At 45.4% G+C, this 14,063-nt stretch overlaps 1 long non-coding RNA gene across 1 annotated transcript in view; it reads right to left on the reverse strand.

The window, feature by feature from the left end:
* Window positions 1-2,793: 2,793 nt before the first annotated feature.
* Window positions 2,794-14,063, reverse strand: part of LOC140198116 (uncharacterized) — a 55,785-nt gene continuing 44,515 nt past the window's right edge. The window contains exons 2-3 of the long non-coding RNA XR_011886102.1: window positions 4,669-4,820; window positions 2,794-3,043 (exon numbers count right to left, since the gene is read on the reverse strand). This is a non-coding gene — a long non-coding RNA (uncharacterized lncRNA). The remainder of the gene's footprint in view (window positions 3,044-4,668; window positions 4,821-14,063) is intronic.

A 14,063-nucleotide genomic window follows, 5' to 3' on the forward strand; every position in this document is an offset into this window, starting at 1 on the left:
ATGATGCTGGTGAGGTAGTAGTGAGGAGCCAAGAAATGGTAGATGAACTTAATAGGTACTTTGCTTCAGTCTTTACTGTGGAAGGCACTAGCTGTGTGCCAGAGGTGTGTGAATTGAATTCAATTGAATTGACTTTATTACTTACGTCCTTCATATACATGACGAGTAAAAATCTTTACATTATGTCTCTGTCTAAATGTGCAATTATAGTAATTTATAATAAATATGTATTGTGTACAACAGGGTAGTCAATTTAACGTAGAAATATAGTTGTGTCTGCATGAATTTAGCCGTCTGATGGCTTGGTGGAAGAAGCTGACCCGGAGCCTGTTGGTCCTGGCTTTTATGCTGCAGTAACATTTCTAGGATGGTAGCAGCTGGAACAGTTTGTGCTTGGGGTGATTCGGGTCTCCAATGATGCTTCAGGCCCTTTCTACACACCTGGCTTAGTAAATGTCTTGAATAGAGAGAAGTTCACATCTACAGATGTGCTGGGCTGTCCGCCCCACTCTCTGCAGAGTCCTGCGATTGAGGGAAGTACATTTCCCATACCAGGCAGTGTTGCAGCCAGTCAGAATGCTCTCAGTTGTGCCTCTGTAGGAAGTTCTTAGAATTTGGGGACCCATACCAAACTTCTTCAACCATCCAAGGTGAAAGAGGCACTGTTGTGCCTTTTTGACTACACAACTACTATGTACAGACCACGTGAGATCCTCGGTGATGTTTATGCCAAGAAACTTAAAGCTGTTTATCCTCTCAATCCCAGATCCATTGATGTCTGTAGGGGTTAGCCTGTCTCCATTCCTCCTGTAGTCCACAACCAGCTCCTTTGTTTTTGCAACATTGAGGGAGAGGTTGTTTTCTTGACATCACTGTGTCAGGGTGATGACTTCCTCTCTGTAGGCTGCCTCATTACTATTTGAGATTATGCTAATCAGTGTAGTGTCGTCAGCAGATTTAATTAGCAGATTGGAGCTGTGGGTGGCGACACAGTTATGGGTATACAGAGAGTAAAAGAGGGGGCTTAGTACACAATCCTGAGGGGCAACTGTGTTGAGGGTAAGAGGGGCAGAAGTGAGGGAGCCCACTCTTACCACCTGCTCGTGATCTGACAGGAAGTGTCAGGGAGCAGGAGTGAGTGCCAATGCTATTACAAAGGAAAAAGTGCTAGGCAAACTCAAAGGTCTTAGGGTGGATAAATCATCTGGAACAGATGGACTACATCCCAGAGTCCTGATAGAGGTTGCTGAGGAGATAATGGTCATGATTTTACAAGAATTACTTGATTCTGACATGGTCCCAGACAAATGGAAATTTACAAATGTCTCTTCACTCTTTAAGAATGGAGGAAGACAAACGAGAGGAAATTATAGGCCAATTAGCTTCACCTCAGTGGTTGGAAAAGTGTTGGAGTCCATTATTAAGGATGACATTTTAGGGTACTTGGAGACTAATAATAAAATAAGTCAAAGTCAGCATGGTTTCTGTGAAGGGATATCTTGCCTGACAAATCCGTTGGAATTCTTCAAAGAAGCAAGGTGGACAAAGAGAGGCAATACTTAGACATTTACTTAGATTTTCAAAAGGAATTTGAGAAGGTGCCTCATTATAGGAAATATACTGGCATGGATAGAGGAATGGCTGGCAGCAAGATGGAATAAGGGGGCTGGCTGCCAGTGACTAGTGGTGCTCCTCAGGGGTCAGTGTTGGGACTGCTACTTTTCACATTGTTTGTCAATGATTTAGGTAATGGAATTGATGGTTTTGTGGCAAAGTTTTCAGATGATACTAAGATAGGTGGCGAGGTTGGTAGCACTGAGGAAGCAATGCGATTGCTGTAGGACTTTGGCAAATTCGAAGAATGGACAAAAACGTGGCAGCTGAAATACAGTATTGGGAAATGTATGATAATGCATTTTTATAAAAGGAATAGTAGTGCAGACTGCTATCTAAATGCAAGAAATTTCAAACATCAGGTATGCAAAGAGACTTAGGAGTTTTCGTGGAGGACTCTCTTAAGGTTAATTCAGAGGTTGAGTCTGTGGTAAAGAAGTCAAATGCAATGTTGGCATTTATTTCAAAGAGAATAGAATATAAAAACAAGGAGATATTACTGAAGCTTCATAAGACACTAGTCAGGCAGCACTTGCAGTTTTGAGCCCCTTATCCCAGAAAGGATTTGTTTTCATTGGAGAGAGAGTCCAGAGGAGATTCACAAGGATGATTCTGGGAATGAAGGGGTTAACATATGAGGAGCATTTGGCAGCTTTGAACCTGTACTCACTGGAATTTAGAAGGATGTCTAGGGATCTCATTGAAAGGACTAGATAAGGAGGATATGAAAAGGATGTTTCCTCTGGTGGGGGATCCGAAACTAGAGGACGCAGCCTCAAAATTCAGGGGCAACCTTTTAGAAGAGAAGTAAGGAAGATTTTTTTTTAGCCAAAAAGCGTGATTCTGTGGAATGCTCTGCCACAGACTGCGGTGGATGTCAAGTCCATGGGTATGTTTAAATCGAAAGTTGATAGATTCCAGATGTATGGGGTTGAATGGGATCCAGGGACAGCTATGATGAAGTGGCAGAGTGGACTCGATGGGCTAAATGGCCTAATTCTGCTCCTATGTCTTGTGGTCTTTTATGCGTACTTTGATAATAAATCTGCTATGAACTTTGAAACTTAGAATTTCTTTTTTAATACTTCCGATGGCACTACAGTTTTTACACCATTGTGTGCCTTTGTCTTCTTTGCTGATACTTATTACTGATTTTATTGTTACCATGTATGTTGTTTGCTCTGTAAGGTCCTGCAAACAATCCATCCTGGTGTATACAGCAATGAGCTAACTCATTCGCCCTAACAACCTCAACGTTGCAAATTAAGATATTGGAGATCACAAGCAGGGTTCTACATATACTTCTTGGCCAACTGTGGGATTTTGCTCTCTTCTCTGTTACAACACTCCAATTATTTTCTTTCTTTCTATTTGCCTGGAGAAAATGCACATTTTTCATCATTGAAGAAGGCTAGAGAGGCTTCTCCTGCTGCAAGAGAATACGAGACCAGATGAGAGTCAGCCATTTAGAATGGAGGCAAGAAAATTCTACACACAAACCACCCCCACCACCTCAGTAACTTCAACAAAATTTTTTTCAGAGCACCCAGCAGGCTGCAGTACATAAAATGATTTCCAGTTTCAGGGAGAATGTCACCTTACTAATAGAGAAATATTAAAATGATTTTTGAGCATATCTCTTGGGCACTTGGTTTCATTGCATTGTTCACAATCCAACTGAAACTGTAAAATAGAAAGTAATCTGAAGGGAGAGTATCAGCTTGATGTTTCCAGCACTGTGTATCCAGGGGGTTCGGAGCATGAGTGTCAATGCAAGCATGTTAATTTCAAACTGCTCTACTTGTTCCAGAACATTCCCTTTGTCGGATCTTTCTGTTTGTTCCCCTCCCCATCCGTTAAGTTTTTAAGTCTTTTTGACACAGCCACCCAAAGCAAGCGAGCAAATCTTGTTCAGTGTTATTCACAGGTCGTAGTCGAGTGTGGTTGTGATCTTCATGTTCTGCTGTGTGAAGCCATACGAGCAACTTGAAACTTAATATCGCACCAACAGGCACGGTATTGGAACATGGTGTGAATCCGCATCCTGCTGTTTGCACGTTATGCAAGGCAATGCGGCCATCAATTTTCCACATATCTACGCACTGTGCAACCTCTCGATCAACACAGAGTGTTCTGAGTTCACGTCGCACCTGCCAAACCTCTGCATCCCATGCTTGTCTTGCCCATTCTATCCACTCTCGCTCAACACCTAAAATGGTACTCTCCCCTGCACCTTTCACTGGGCCTCTTTAAACCTCTTGTCCTTTATATCAATTCTCCCTCTGACCCATCTGCCTATGACAGCCTGCACTGTTACAGTGAGGCCTAACAGAACAGAGAGGAACTTCTCGTCCTCTGTCTCGGAATCAGGTTTGTTATCACTGACACAGGTTGTTTTTGGGCAGCAGTACAGTGCTAGACATAAAAGTTGCTATAAGCTGCAAGAAGAACTGTTTAAGATATAAATAATTAGTGCAAAAAGAAAGCTAAAAGTGAAATGGGAGTTCAGGGATTCGTGGTCTGGTCTTAATTATTTTAGAAGAATCAATAAGAAATCTTCATCACATCATAAAGTGACTGTGAAAATAAAGTGTGAAATAACAAGCAGAGCTGCGATCTCCGAAAGTGAGATGTTTCACAGTAACAATGGTGTCAAATAAAAGCAGTTCAGTAAGTTTGGTGAGGCACAAGGTAGAAGAAGCATTACAGCCACAATACCTTGGTCCCAGGTATTTATTAACTGTACAGACTGGTAGACAGCACTGGCATTGTGAAGGTAGTGAGAAGATATTGTAGGGCCTTCTATACATCGGGGAATAGGTGAATGAATTCTGCAGGACTATGTAGCACCAACAGGAAGTGTTCCTGTCATGTTTGCTCTCTTCCCTCAGATTCAGACTGACACTTAGTTGCTTCTCTAGATGTGTGGTGGAAAGTATTGACTGGCTGCTTTACAGCCTGGTACATGCACACCAATGCCTCTGAGCTGAAAATCATACAAAAGTTAATGGATTTGGCCCAGTACATCATGGGTAAAACCCTCCCAATACTCACATGAAACACTTTTGCAGAAAAACAGCATCCATCATCGAAGATCCTCACCTCCCAGGCCATGCTCTTTTCTCGCTACTTGCATCAGGTAGAAGGTGACCCAGGTCTCACACCACCAGGTTCAAGAACAGTTACTACCCCTCAACCATCAGGATCTTGAAAAAAAGGGAATAACTACATTCATTTAAGGGCACTTTTATCTTGCTATTAAAGGCTTGTTTTTCCAATGCTATTTATTTATTATCTGCATTTGCAGTTTGTTTACAGTTACTGTTCTGTGGACTTGTTAAAATCTCAAGGTTGTATGTGGTGACATGTGTGCACTCTGATAATAAATTTTACTTTGCACTTTGAACTTTTGAAGGGTGGTTCTGGTGATCGATAATGAAGATTGAAGCCTGAAAATTGAAGGGAGACTGTAGACTGGAGGCTGGAGGCTGGAGGGCTGTCCTGGAGTTGGAGGTCTGTCCGTGTATGTGGTTATGTTTGTTGATAATGCAAACAACACATTTCACTGTACGTTTCAATGTACATGGGATGAATAAATGAATCTGAATCACAGTGTGAGGCAAAGACAGAATACAAATGACATAAAAGCAGAAAGCCACAGTTTGCTGTCACCTCTTTCCATCCATTGGAGAACAAAGGTGAAATATTTCCTAAGATAAAACAAGGATAATAAAATACGAAAGCCATGTTTGCAGTCTTTAAGCAAAGTGAGAAAACGTTATCAAAGAGAGATATTGTATTTGGTATGGATGCATGTCTCTATTGAGCAGATGAAGTTCTGTGTGTGTTGCTCTGGATCCCCAGCATGTGTAGAATCTCTTGTTTATGATTTGCTGCTCCACAGCAAAGTCTCTTCAAGGTATGCCTACCCTGAAAAAGTTTAAATCATCCCTTCATCTGGAGTTCAGTGAGATATTCTCTCTCTGCTCCCCATCTGTGATCTCTGCTACCCTACAGCTCTTCGACCGTATGCTCACCCAAACTCGCTACCCACATGTACCTACCAGATTGTACTCCTTCCCCTCCCCCACTTACTTATTCCAGATTCTTCCCCTTCCTTTCCAGTCCTGTTAAAGGGTCTCAAAATGTTGACTGTTTGATCCTCTGCCTGACCTACAGTTTCTCCAGCATTTTATTCGTGTTGCACTGGATTTTCACCATCTGCAGAATCTCTTATGTTTATGGTTGGCCTCTTGATGTTATTAATTATAATATGATTCAAACACCAGGAAATGGGATTAGCAAAAGTGGGCATCTTGGTCAACATGGGCCAAGTTAGGCTGAAGGCCCTGTTTCTGTGAAGTAGAACTCTGAATGTTTAACACAAAATATTTCCAATGGAAATCACATCACTGAAGCAAAATTTAATGATGGAGGTTTGGTGATATTGACATTCAGTTTGATCATGGCTGATCTGCTCCAGGCTTCCTCTTGAATGCCAATTCCCCAAATGCCCTTAGTTCCCTGAGCATTCAAAAATATATCGACTTCCTCTTTAAAAACTCCCAGACATCCTGCCCCCACAACACTGTGGCATTGAGAATTTCTGTGATTCAAAATCCTCTGCACAAAATAAATACTATACACCCCCATTCTAAAACACTAAACACAAGAGATTCTGCAGATGCTGGAAATCCAGAGCAATACACAGAAATGTGAGGCTGCTTTAAGTAATTGCCCCTGCCACTATAATGATTCCCTCTCGATTGAGACTCCCGCTCCCCTTGAGTGGAAACAACTCAGTATTCACCCTTTCTTTTTAAATAAGAAGATAAAAACTGCACACCTGGGCCAATATTCCTGCAATGCACTTGGTAGGTTCAGAGGATTCAGGAAATTTTGAGGCAGACCGTCAATTAAGCTCCTTTCTTACCACATATTGAGGTAAAAATAAACCTCCTAAACCACATTATATCTTCTTTTTGGGTTCATTTATTTATTATCACATGTACAGTACAACAAAACATACCATGAATGTGTTGTTTGCGTTAGCAGCCATACAAACTTAAGGATGTGCTGGGGCAGTCAGCAAGAGTCCGCTGCACATTCTCTTGCCAACACCTATCGAAATTTGGAAGAATCTTTGGTGACAAATTAAATCTCCCCAAATGTGCCTACATCATCATTGCATCTGAGTCTTGGATCCAGGACAGATCCTGGCATTGTGTCATCCTGTTATGCTTCTTTTAGTTTAACTTTGAACCAATGGGAAGATCTACTGATTAGGTGCTTTCCACAAGATAGCTCTGGCCCACTTGCAAATCTGACATTCGAGGCTTTGTCTGCAGAAAAACCTATTTGTTTCAAATGTGGCTTCCTGATTACATAACCACTCCAAAAGGTAGTGCAGTTAGTCCAGTTCTGTAGAACAGGAAGCTGCAAGGTGGATAAACAGAGCAATGCTTGCACACCGAACAAAGGAACTGTTGTGTAAGCGATGCAAAACAATGAGTTTATATAGGCTAGGGTGAACAATTACCCAGGCTTTCTAACCAGTAACATTTCTGTTGCTTCCTATAGTACTGCAGGAGGTTAATAATACTGCTCAGCAACTCAAAGGCTTTTGAATCCCAGACATATCATGTCTTCATAAACTCACGATTTATCAAATTCTTGAACCTACCTGCATAACCCTAAACCTGCCACAGCAATATATCACTACAGACCACCTCTTGCACTACCATGGAATCAGTCCGTGGTTATTTCTTTGGTTTTTTGCACTGTCTTTTTTTCTTTCTCTCTTTACTCTCTTGTGTAGCTAATTTTGTGTGTGCCTCTGTTACTTATTTTCCTGGTTCATCACACCACCTACAGTAGGCTTGTGTTCTCTGTCTGCAGACACTGCTCTTGAATTCCCTTCTAAGCAATGGAACCTCACGGCCTCTTCTATGTGCAACTGTGTATCACTGGTCGTGAGGCATTTTGGGACCTGATGGCACTGTGCAAAACAGAATCTCTTTAAATAGATGTTGGAATCTGAAGCAAAAAAAAACTGCTGGAGGGACTCAGCAGATTCAGCAACGTCTGAGGAGGGTAATGATTCAGGTTGAGACACATCATCTGAGTTGTTGACCCAATTCCATCAGTTGTCTCCAGATTCTACCACTCCCCTAAAGAGTACTGGCAATTTACAGTAGCTCCTTAACCAGTCAGCTTGCCTTTGCAATGTGAGGGAAAACACATGGGAGAATGTGAAACCTCCATACACAGATAGCACAGATCAAGGATCAAGCTGAGGTTCAGATCTATGCTCTGTACAACTGTGCCAACTCAAATATCTCTCCATATGCTGGGTAGTAAATACTGCTTGATAGCACCTTGGGATGATTTATTATGCTCTTTAGAATCGGGTTTAATATTTGTTGTTTTGCGGAGACAGTACATTGCAACAGTTAGTCATAAAAACTATGAATTTAATTAAGAAGCATATATAAAAATAAATTATATAACTAATGCAAGCAGAGGGAAAAGTACTGAGGAAATGTTCATGGGTTCAATGTGCATTCAGAAATCTAATGCAAAGGGGAAGAAGATCTTCCTGTATCATTGAATGTGTGACCTCAGGCTCCTGTACCTTCTCCGTGACAGTAGCAATGGGAATAGGGCATGTCCTAGGTGACGGGAGTCCTTAATGATGGATACTGCCTTTTTGAGACAATGTTCCTTGAAAATGTCCTTGCATGCTGGTGCCCATGATGGAGATGATTGAGTTTACAACTTTCTGCAGCTTTTTCCGATCCCGTGCAGTGGCCTTTCCATACCAGACAATGATTCAACCCGGTTAGAATGCTCTCCACAGTTATAGAACATAGAATAGTACAGCACAGTACAGGACCTTCGGCCCACAATGTTGTGCCAACCCTCAAACCCTGCCTCCCATATAACCCCCGCCTTAAATTCCTCCATATACCTGTCTAATAGTCTCTTAAATTTCACTAGTGTATCTGCCTCCATTACTGACTCAGGCAGAGCATTCCATGCATCAACCACTCTCTGAGTAAAAATCCTTCTTCTAATATCCCCCTTGAACTTCCCACCCCTTACCTTAAAGCCATGTCCTCTTGTATTGAGCAGTGGTGCCCTGAGGAAGAAGCGCTGGCTATCCAGTCTATCTATTCCTCTTAATATCTTGTATACCTCTATCATGTCTCCTCTCATTCTCCTTCTCTCCAAAGAGTAAAGCCCTGGCTCCCTTAATCTCTGATCATAATGCATACTTTCTAAACCAGGCAGCATCCTGGTAAATCTCCTCTGTACCCTTTCCAATGCTTCCACATCCTTCCTATAGTGAGGTGACCAGAACTGGACACAGTACTCCAAGTGTGGCCTAACCAGAGTTTTATAGAGCTGCATCATTACCTCATGACTCTTAAACTCTATCCCTCGATTTATGAAAGCTAACACACCATAAGGTTTCTTAACTACCCTATCTCCCTGTGAGGCAACTTTTAGGGATTTGTGGACATGTACCCCCAGATCCTTCTGCTCCTCCACACTACCAAGTATCCTGCCATTTACTTTGTACTCTGCCTTGGAGTTTGTCCTTCCAAAGTGTACCACCTCACACTTCTCCGGGTTGAACTCTATCTGCCACTTCTCAGCCCACTTCTGCATCCTATCAATGTCTGTCTGCAATCTTTGACAATCCTGTACACTATCTACAACACCACCAACCTTTGTGTCGTCTGCAAACTTGCTAACCCACCCTTCTACCCCCACATCCAGGTCGTTAATAAAAATCACGAAAAGTAGAGGTCCCAGAACCGATCCTTGTGGGACACCACTAGTCACAACCCTCCAATCCGAATGTACTCCCTCCACCACGACCCTCTGCCTTCTGAAGGCAAGCCAATTCTGAATCCACCTGGCCAAACTTCCCTGGATCCCATGCCTTCTGACTTTCTGAATAGGCTTACCATGTGGAACCTTGTCAAATGCCCTACTATAATCTGTAGAAATACTCAAGTGTCTTTGGTGACACACCAATTCTCCTCAAACTCCTAATGAAGTATAGCCACTGTTGTGCCTTCTTTGTAAATGCATCAATATGTTGCATCCATAATAGATCAAAGAGATGTTGATACTCAGGTACTTTAAACTGCTCATCCTTTCCACTGCTGAGCCTTTGATAAGGACTGGTGTGTTTTCCCTTGATTTCTCCTTCCTGAAGTTCACAATCAATTCCTTGTTCTGACTGATGTTGACTGCATGGTTGTTGAAGTGATGCCACTCAACCAGCTGAACTATCTCGTTCCTGTACCCTTCCTCATCACCATCTGAAATTCTGTCAGCAATAATTGTGTTGTCATCAAATTTCTAGATGACGTCTGAGCTGTGCCTAGCCACACCGTTGTGGGTATAGAGAGAGTAGAACAGTAGGTAAGCATGGTTGTCATTGAGGAGGAGATTGTTACTTCTGATCTGCACAGATTGTAGTCTCCTGGTGAGGAAGTCAAGGATCTAGTTGCAGAGGGAGGTACAGAGGCCCAGGTTTTGGAGCTTGTTCTTTAGAACTGAGGGTATGGTTGTGTTAAACACTGAGTCAATAAACAGCAGCCTGACTTCAGTATTATTATTTCCCTGGTGATCCAAGGCTGAATGGAGAGCCAGTAAGATTGCATACTCTGGAATCTGTTGTGGCGAGAGGCACATTTAATTATACTATGCGGCGTGAAAACAGGCCTTTGGTTCACATGGTCCTGCTGACCCAAGTTTTCCTCCAAACAGCCCACAGCATATTAAAGAGTAGTAAATCAAGGCAACTAGACTTTCTGTGCTGTCTAGAAGACGTTTTGCCGCTCATCCGAGAGGCTTCTTCAGTTCTGATCCATGTGGGTAGTTTTCCAGCTTATAAACCCTGTGTGGTAAACCATGTGTATAGGTTGTAACTGGGTTACCTGTCTGGACATGCCCCTCTGCTGACTGCTCCTGTGGCTCCTCCCACAGACCCCTGAATAAAGAAGATTGTGTCACTGATCCTTCCTCAGTCCAGGACAGACATACAGCATGGACGTGGATCCATTTTACTGTTAATAAAAGCCTTTCAGTATTTACTCTACTTCCAGTCTTTTGGAGTAATTGATAGTGCCGAGAAGCTGCCTGCTCTAGCTGCGGAAAGAAGGGCCACTTCGCCAAGGCCTGTAAGTCCAAACCATGAGCGGGATCGAGCAGCGCCGCGTGCGAGGCATGGGGGTCACGATTTTCACTGTCGCCATCCTGCCTGCACGCCGCCACCATGTGCGAGACATGGGAGTGGCCATCTTGGTCGGCGCCACCTCGCACCGCCTACGGCCCATGGGTGCTTACCAGGCACTCCACCGCACCGGACCAAGACAGCAACTCAACTCCGGCCTCCGTGACCCTCGACCAAAGCGTTCCCCACCAGCTCGCAAGGTCAATGATGGACATCCTGGTGGAGGGGCGCAGGACAAGCTGCCTGCTTGACACAGGCAGCACGGAGAGTTTTATCCACCTGGACATGGTGCAGCACTGCGGACTCATGATACAGCCAGTAAGCCAGAGGGTCACCATGGCTTCCGGGTTGCGTACAACAGATATCTGGGGGGTTGTGTAGCTAGTGGTGCAGGGCACAGAATATTGAGACTTTACTGGTCATGCCTCAACTGTGTGCCCCTGTGGTATTGAGGCTTGGCTTCCAGAGCCACCTGAAAAGCGTGACAATGGAGTATGATGAGCCCCTCCCACCAATCACTGTCAGAAATCCTCAGTTTTGTAGGAATACGTCACATACCCCGCTACAAACCACCCCCACACACTGACCCGCACATCCCACCCAACACCATGCCAAATGCCGCACTACAGACGCCACTTGCGGCCTCTCCACCCTCAGGATCCCTCCCCCACTGCTGTTCACCAACCTGACCCCCGACTGTAAACCTGTGGCAACAAAATGCAGGAGGTACAGCACCGAGGACAGAGCCTTTATTAAGTCGGAGGTGCAGCGGCTGCTGAGGGAAGGGATCATTGAGGCAAGCACAAGTCCTTGGAGGGCCCAGATGGTCGTTGCTCAGAACGGGGAGAAAAATAGGATGATTGTGGATTATAGCCAAACCATCAATAGGTTCACGCAGCTCAACGCGTACCCTCTACCCCGCATCACGGATATGGTCAATCAGATAGCACAGTACAAGGTGTACTCGACCATAGACCTAAAATCCACTTACCATCAGCTCCCCATCCGCCGGGAGGACCGCCCTTACACTGCCTTCGAGGCAGGCGGCAGGCTTTATCACTTCCTGCGCATCCCCTTCAGTGTCACGAATGGTGTATCTGTCTTCCAGAGGGAACTGGACCAGATGGTGGACTAGTGCGAACTGAAGGCCATGTTCCTATATCTGGATAACATCACCATCTGCGGTCACGACCGGTAGGATCACGGCAACAACCTCTGAAAATTTCTCCAAACAGCCAAAGCTTTCAATCTCACCTATAACAAGGACAACTGTGTGTTCAGAACCACCCAACTTGCTATCCCTGGGTGTGTCATGGAGAATAGAGTCATTGGCCTTGACCCTGATTGTATGAGCCCCCTGTTGGAACTCACTCTTCCCAACACCCTCAGAGTCCTCAAAAGGGCTTTGTATCATATTACGCCCAATGGGTCCCTAACTACTCAGACAAGCCCCCTCCCCCCCCCCCCACCGGTCAAGTCCACCACATTTCCCCTCTCAGCTGAGGCCCACGTGGCCTTCAGCCGCATTAAAGGGGACATTGCCAAAGCAGCAATGCATGTGGTGGACGAGTCTATTCCCTTCCAAGTAGAGAGTGACGCCTCCGACTTCGCACTGGCTGTTCCCCTCAACCAGGAGGGAAGTCCGGTGGAGGTACCCTTCAGGGCCCTGAAATTTGGCACTCTGCGGTGGAGAAAGAGGCCCAGGCCATAGTGGAAGCTATTAGGCACTGGAGGCACTATCTCGCCGGCAAAAAGTTCACCCCGTTGACTGACCAGCGCTCAGTCGCATTCATGTTCAGCAACCAACAGTGGGGCAAAATCAAAAATGATAAAATTCTGAGGTGGAGAATCGAACTCTCCACCTACAACTATGACATCATGTACAGGCCTGGGAAGCTCAATGAGCCCTCCGATGCCCTATCCCGGGGAAAGTGCACCAGCGCGCAGATCGACCGGCTATACGCCCTACATGCAGACCTTTGCCACCCGGGAGTCACCCGGCTTTTCCACTTCGTGAAAGCCTGGAACCTGCCTTACTCCCTTGAGGAGATCAGGACGATGACCAGGGACTGCCAAGTCTGCGCAGAGTGCAAACCGCACTTCTACCGACCCGAAAAGGCACCCGCCCCTTTGAGCGACTGAGTGTCGACTTTAAGGGCCCCCTTCCCTCTGCCGACCACAATATGTACTTTCTTAACGTAATCGACGAGTACTCGTGGTTCCCCTTCGCCATCCCCTGCCCCGATACCACTACCACGTCAGTCATAAAAGCCCTGCGCAAGCTCTTCACTCTGTTCGGATACCCATGCTATATCCACAGTGACAGAGGGTCCTTGTTTATGAGTGACGAGCTGCGCCAACATCTACTGGCTAGGGGAATTGCAACTAGTAGGACCACGAGCTATAATCCCCGGGGGAATGGACAGGTAGAGAAGGAGAATGCCACGGTGTGGAAGGCCACACTCTTAGCCCTCAGGTCAAAGGGACTGCCGGTCTCCCGGTGGCAGGAGGTCCTTCCCGCGGCACTCCACTCCATCCGCTCCCTGTTATGCACAGCCACCAATGCCACTCCTTATGTGTGATTCTTTTCTTTTCCCAGAAAGTCGACCACTGGAACCACCCTACCAACTTGGTTGACGTTCCTGGGGCCAGTGCTGCTCCGGAAACATGCGAGGAGCAATACATACTTACCGATGGTCGAGAGGGTTCACTTACTTCATGCGAACCCCAGTATGCGTACGTGGTTTTATCTGATGGGCGGGAGGACACAGTCTCCATCCGCGACCTGGTGCCCGCAGGAGCACCGAGCCGCTACCCTGAACACTCCGTGGTGACTATTGACCCCGTACCCACCGATGTATACCCACGAGACACCGCGCACTCCAAGCCCTGCACAGACACCACACCACACTCCCATAGCGGGCACGACACACACCCATGAGGGATTACCGACGCCTAACGTGCTGGCACCTCAAGTCAGGCTGGAGCCAGCACAACCACCGTCTCCGGTACAATCAGCACCAGTGCTACGTAGATCACAGCGACGGACTCGACCGCTTGACAGACTTGACCTGTAAATATACTTGTTTTTAAATATTGTCAGTCACTTCATCAAAAAAGGAGGGGTGAAGGTGGTAAACCATGTATATAGGTTGTAACTGGGTTACCTGTCTGGACATGCCCCTCTGCTGACTAC

The sequence above is a fragment of the Mobula birostris genome, chromosome 5, assembly GCF_030028105.1.
Source record: "Mobula birostris isolate sMobBir1 chromosome 5, sMobBir1.hap1, whole genome shotgun sequence".
NCBI classification, from domain to species: domain Eukaryota; kingdom Metazoa; phylum Chordata; class Chondrichthyes; order Myliobatiformes; family Myliobatidae; genus Mobula; species Mobula birostris.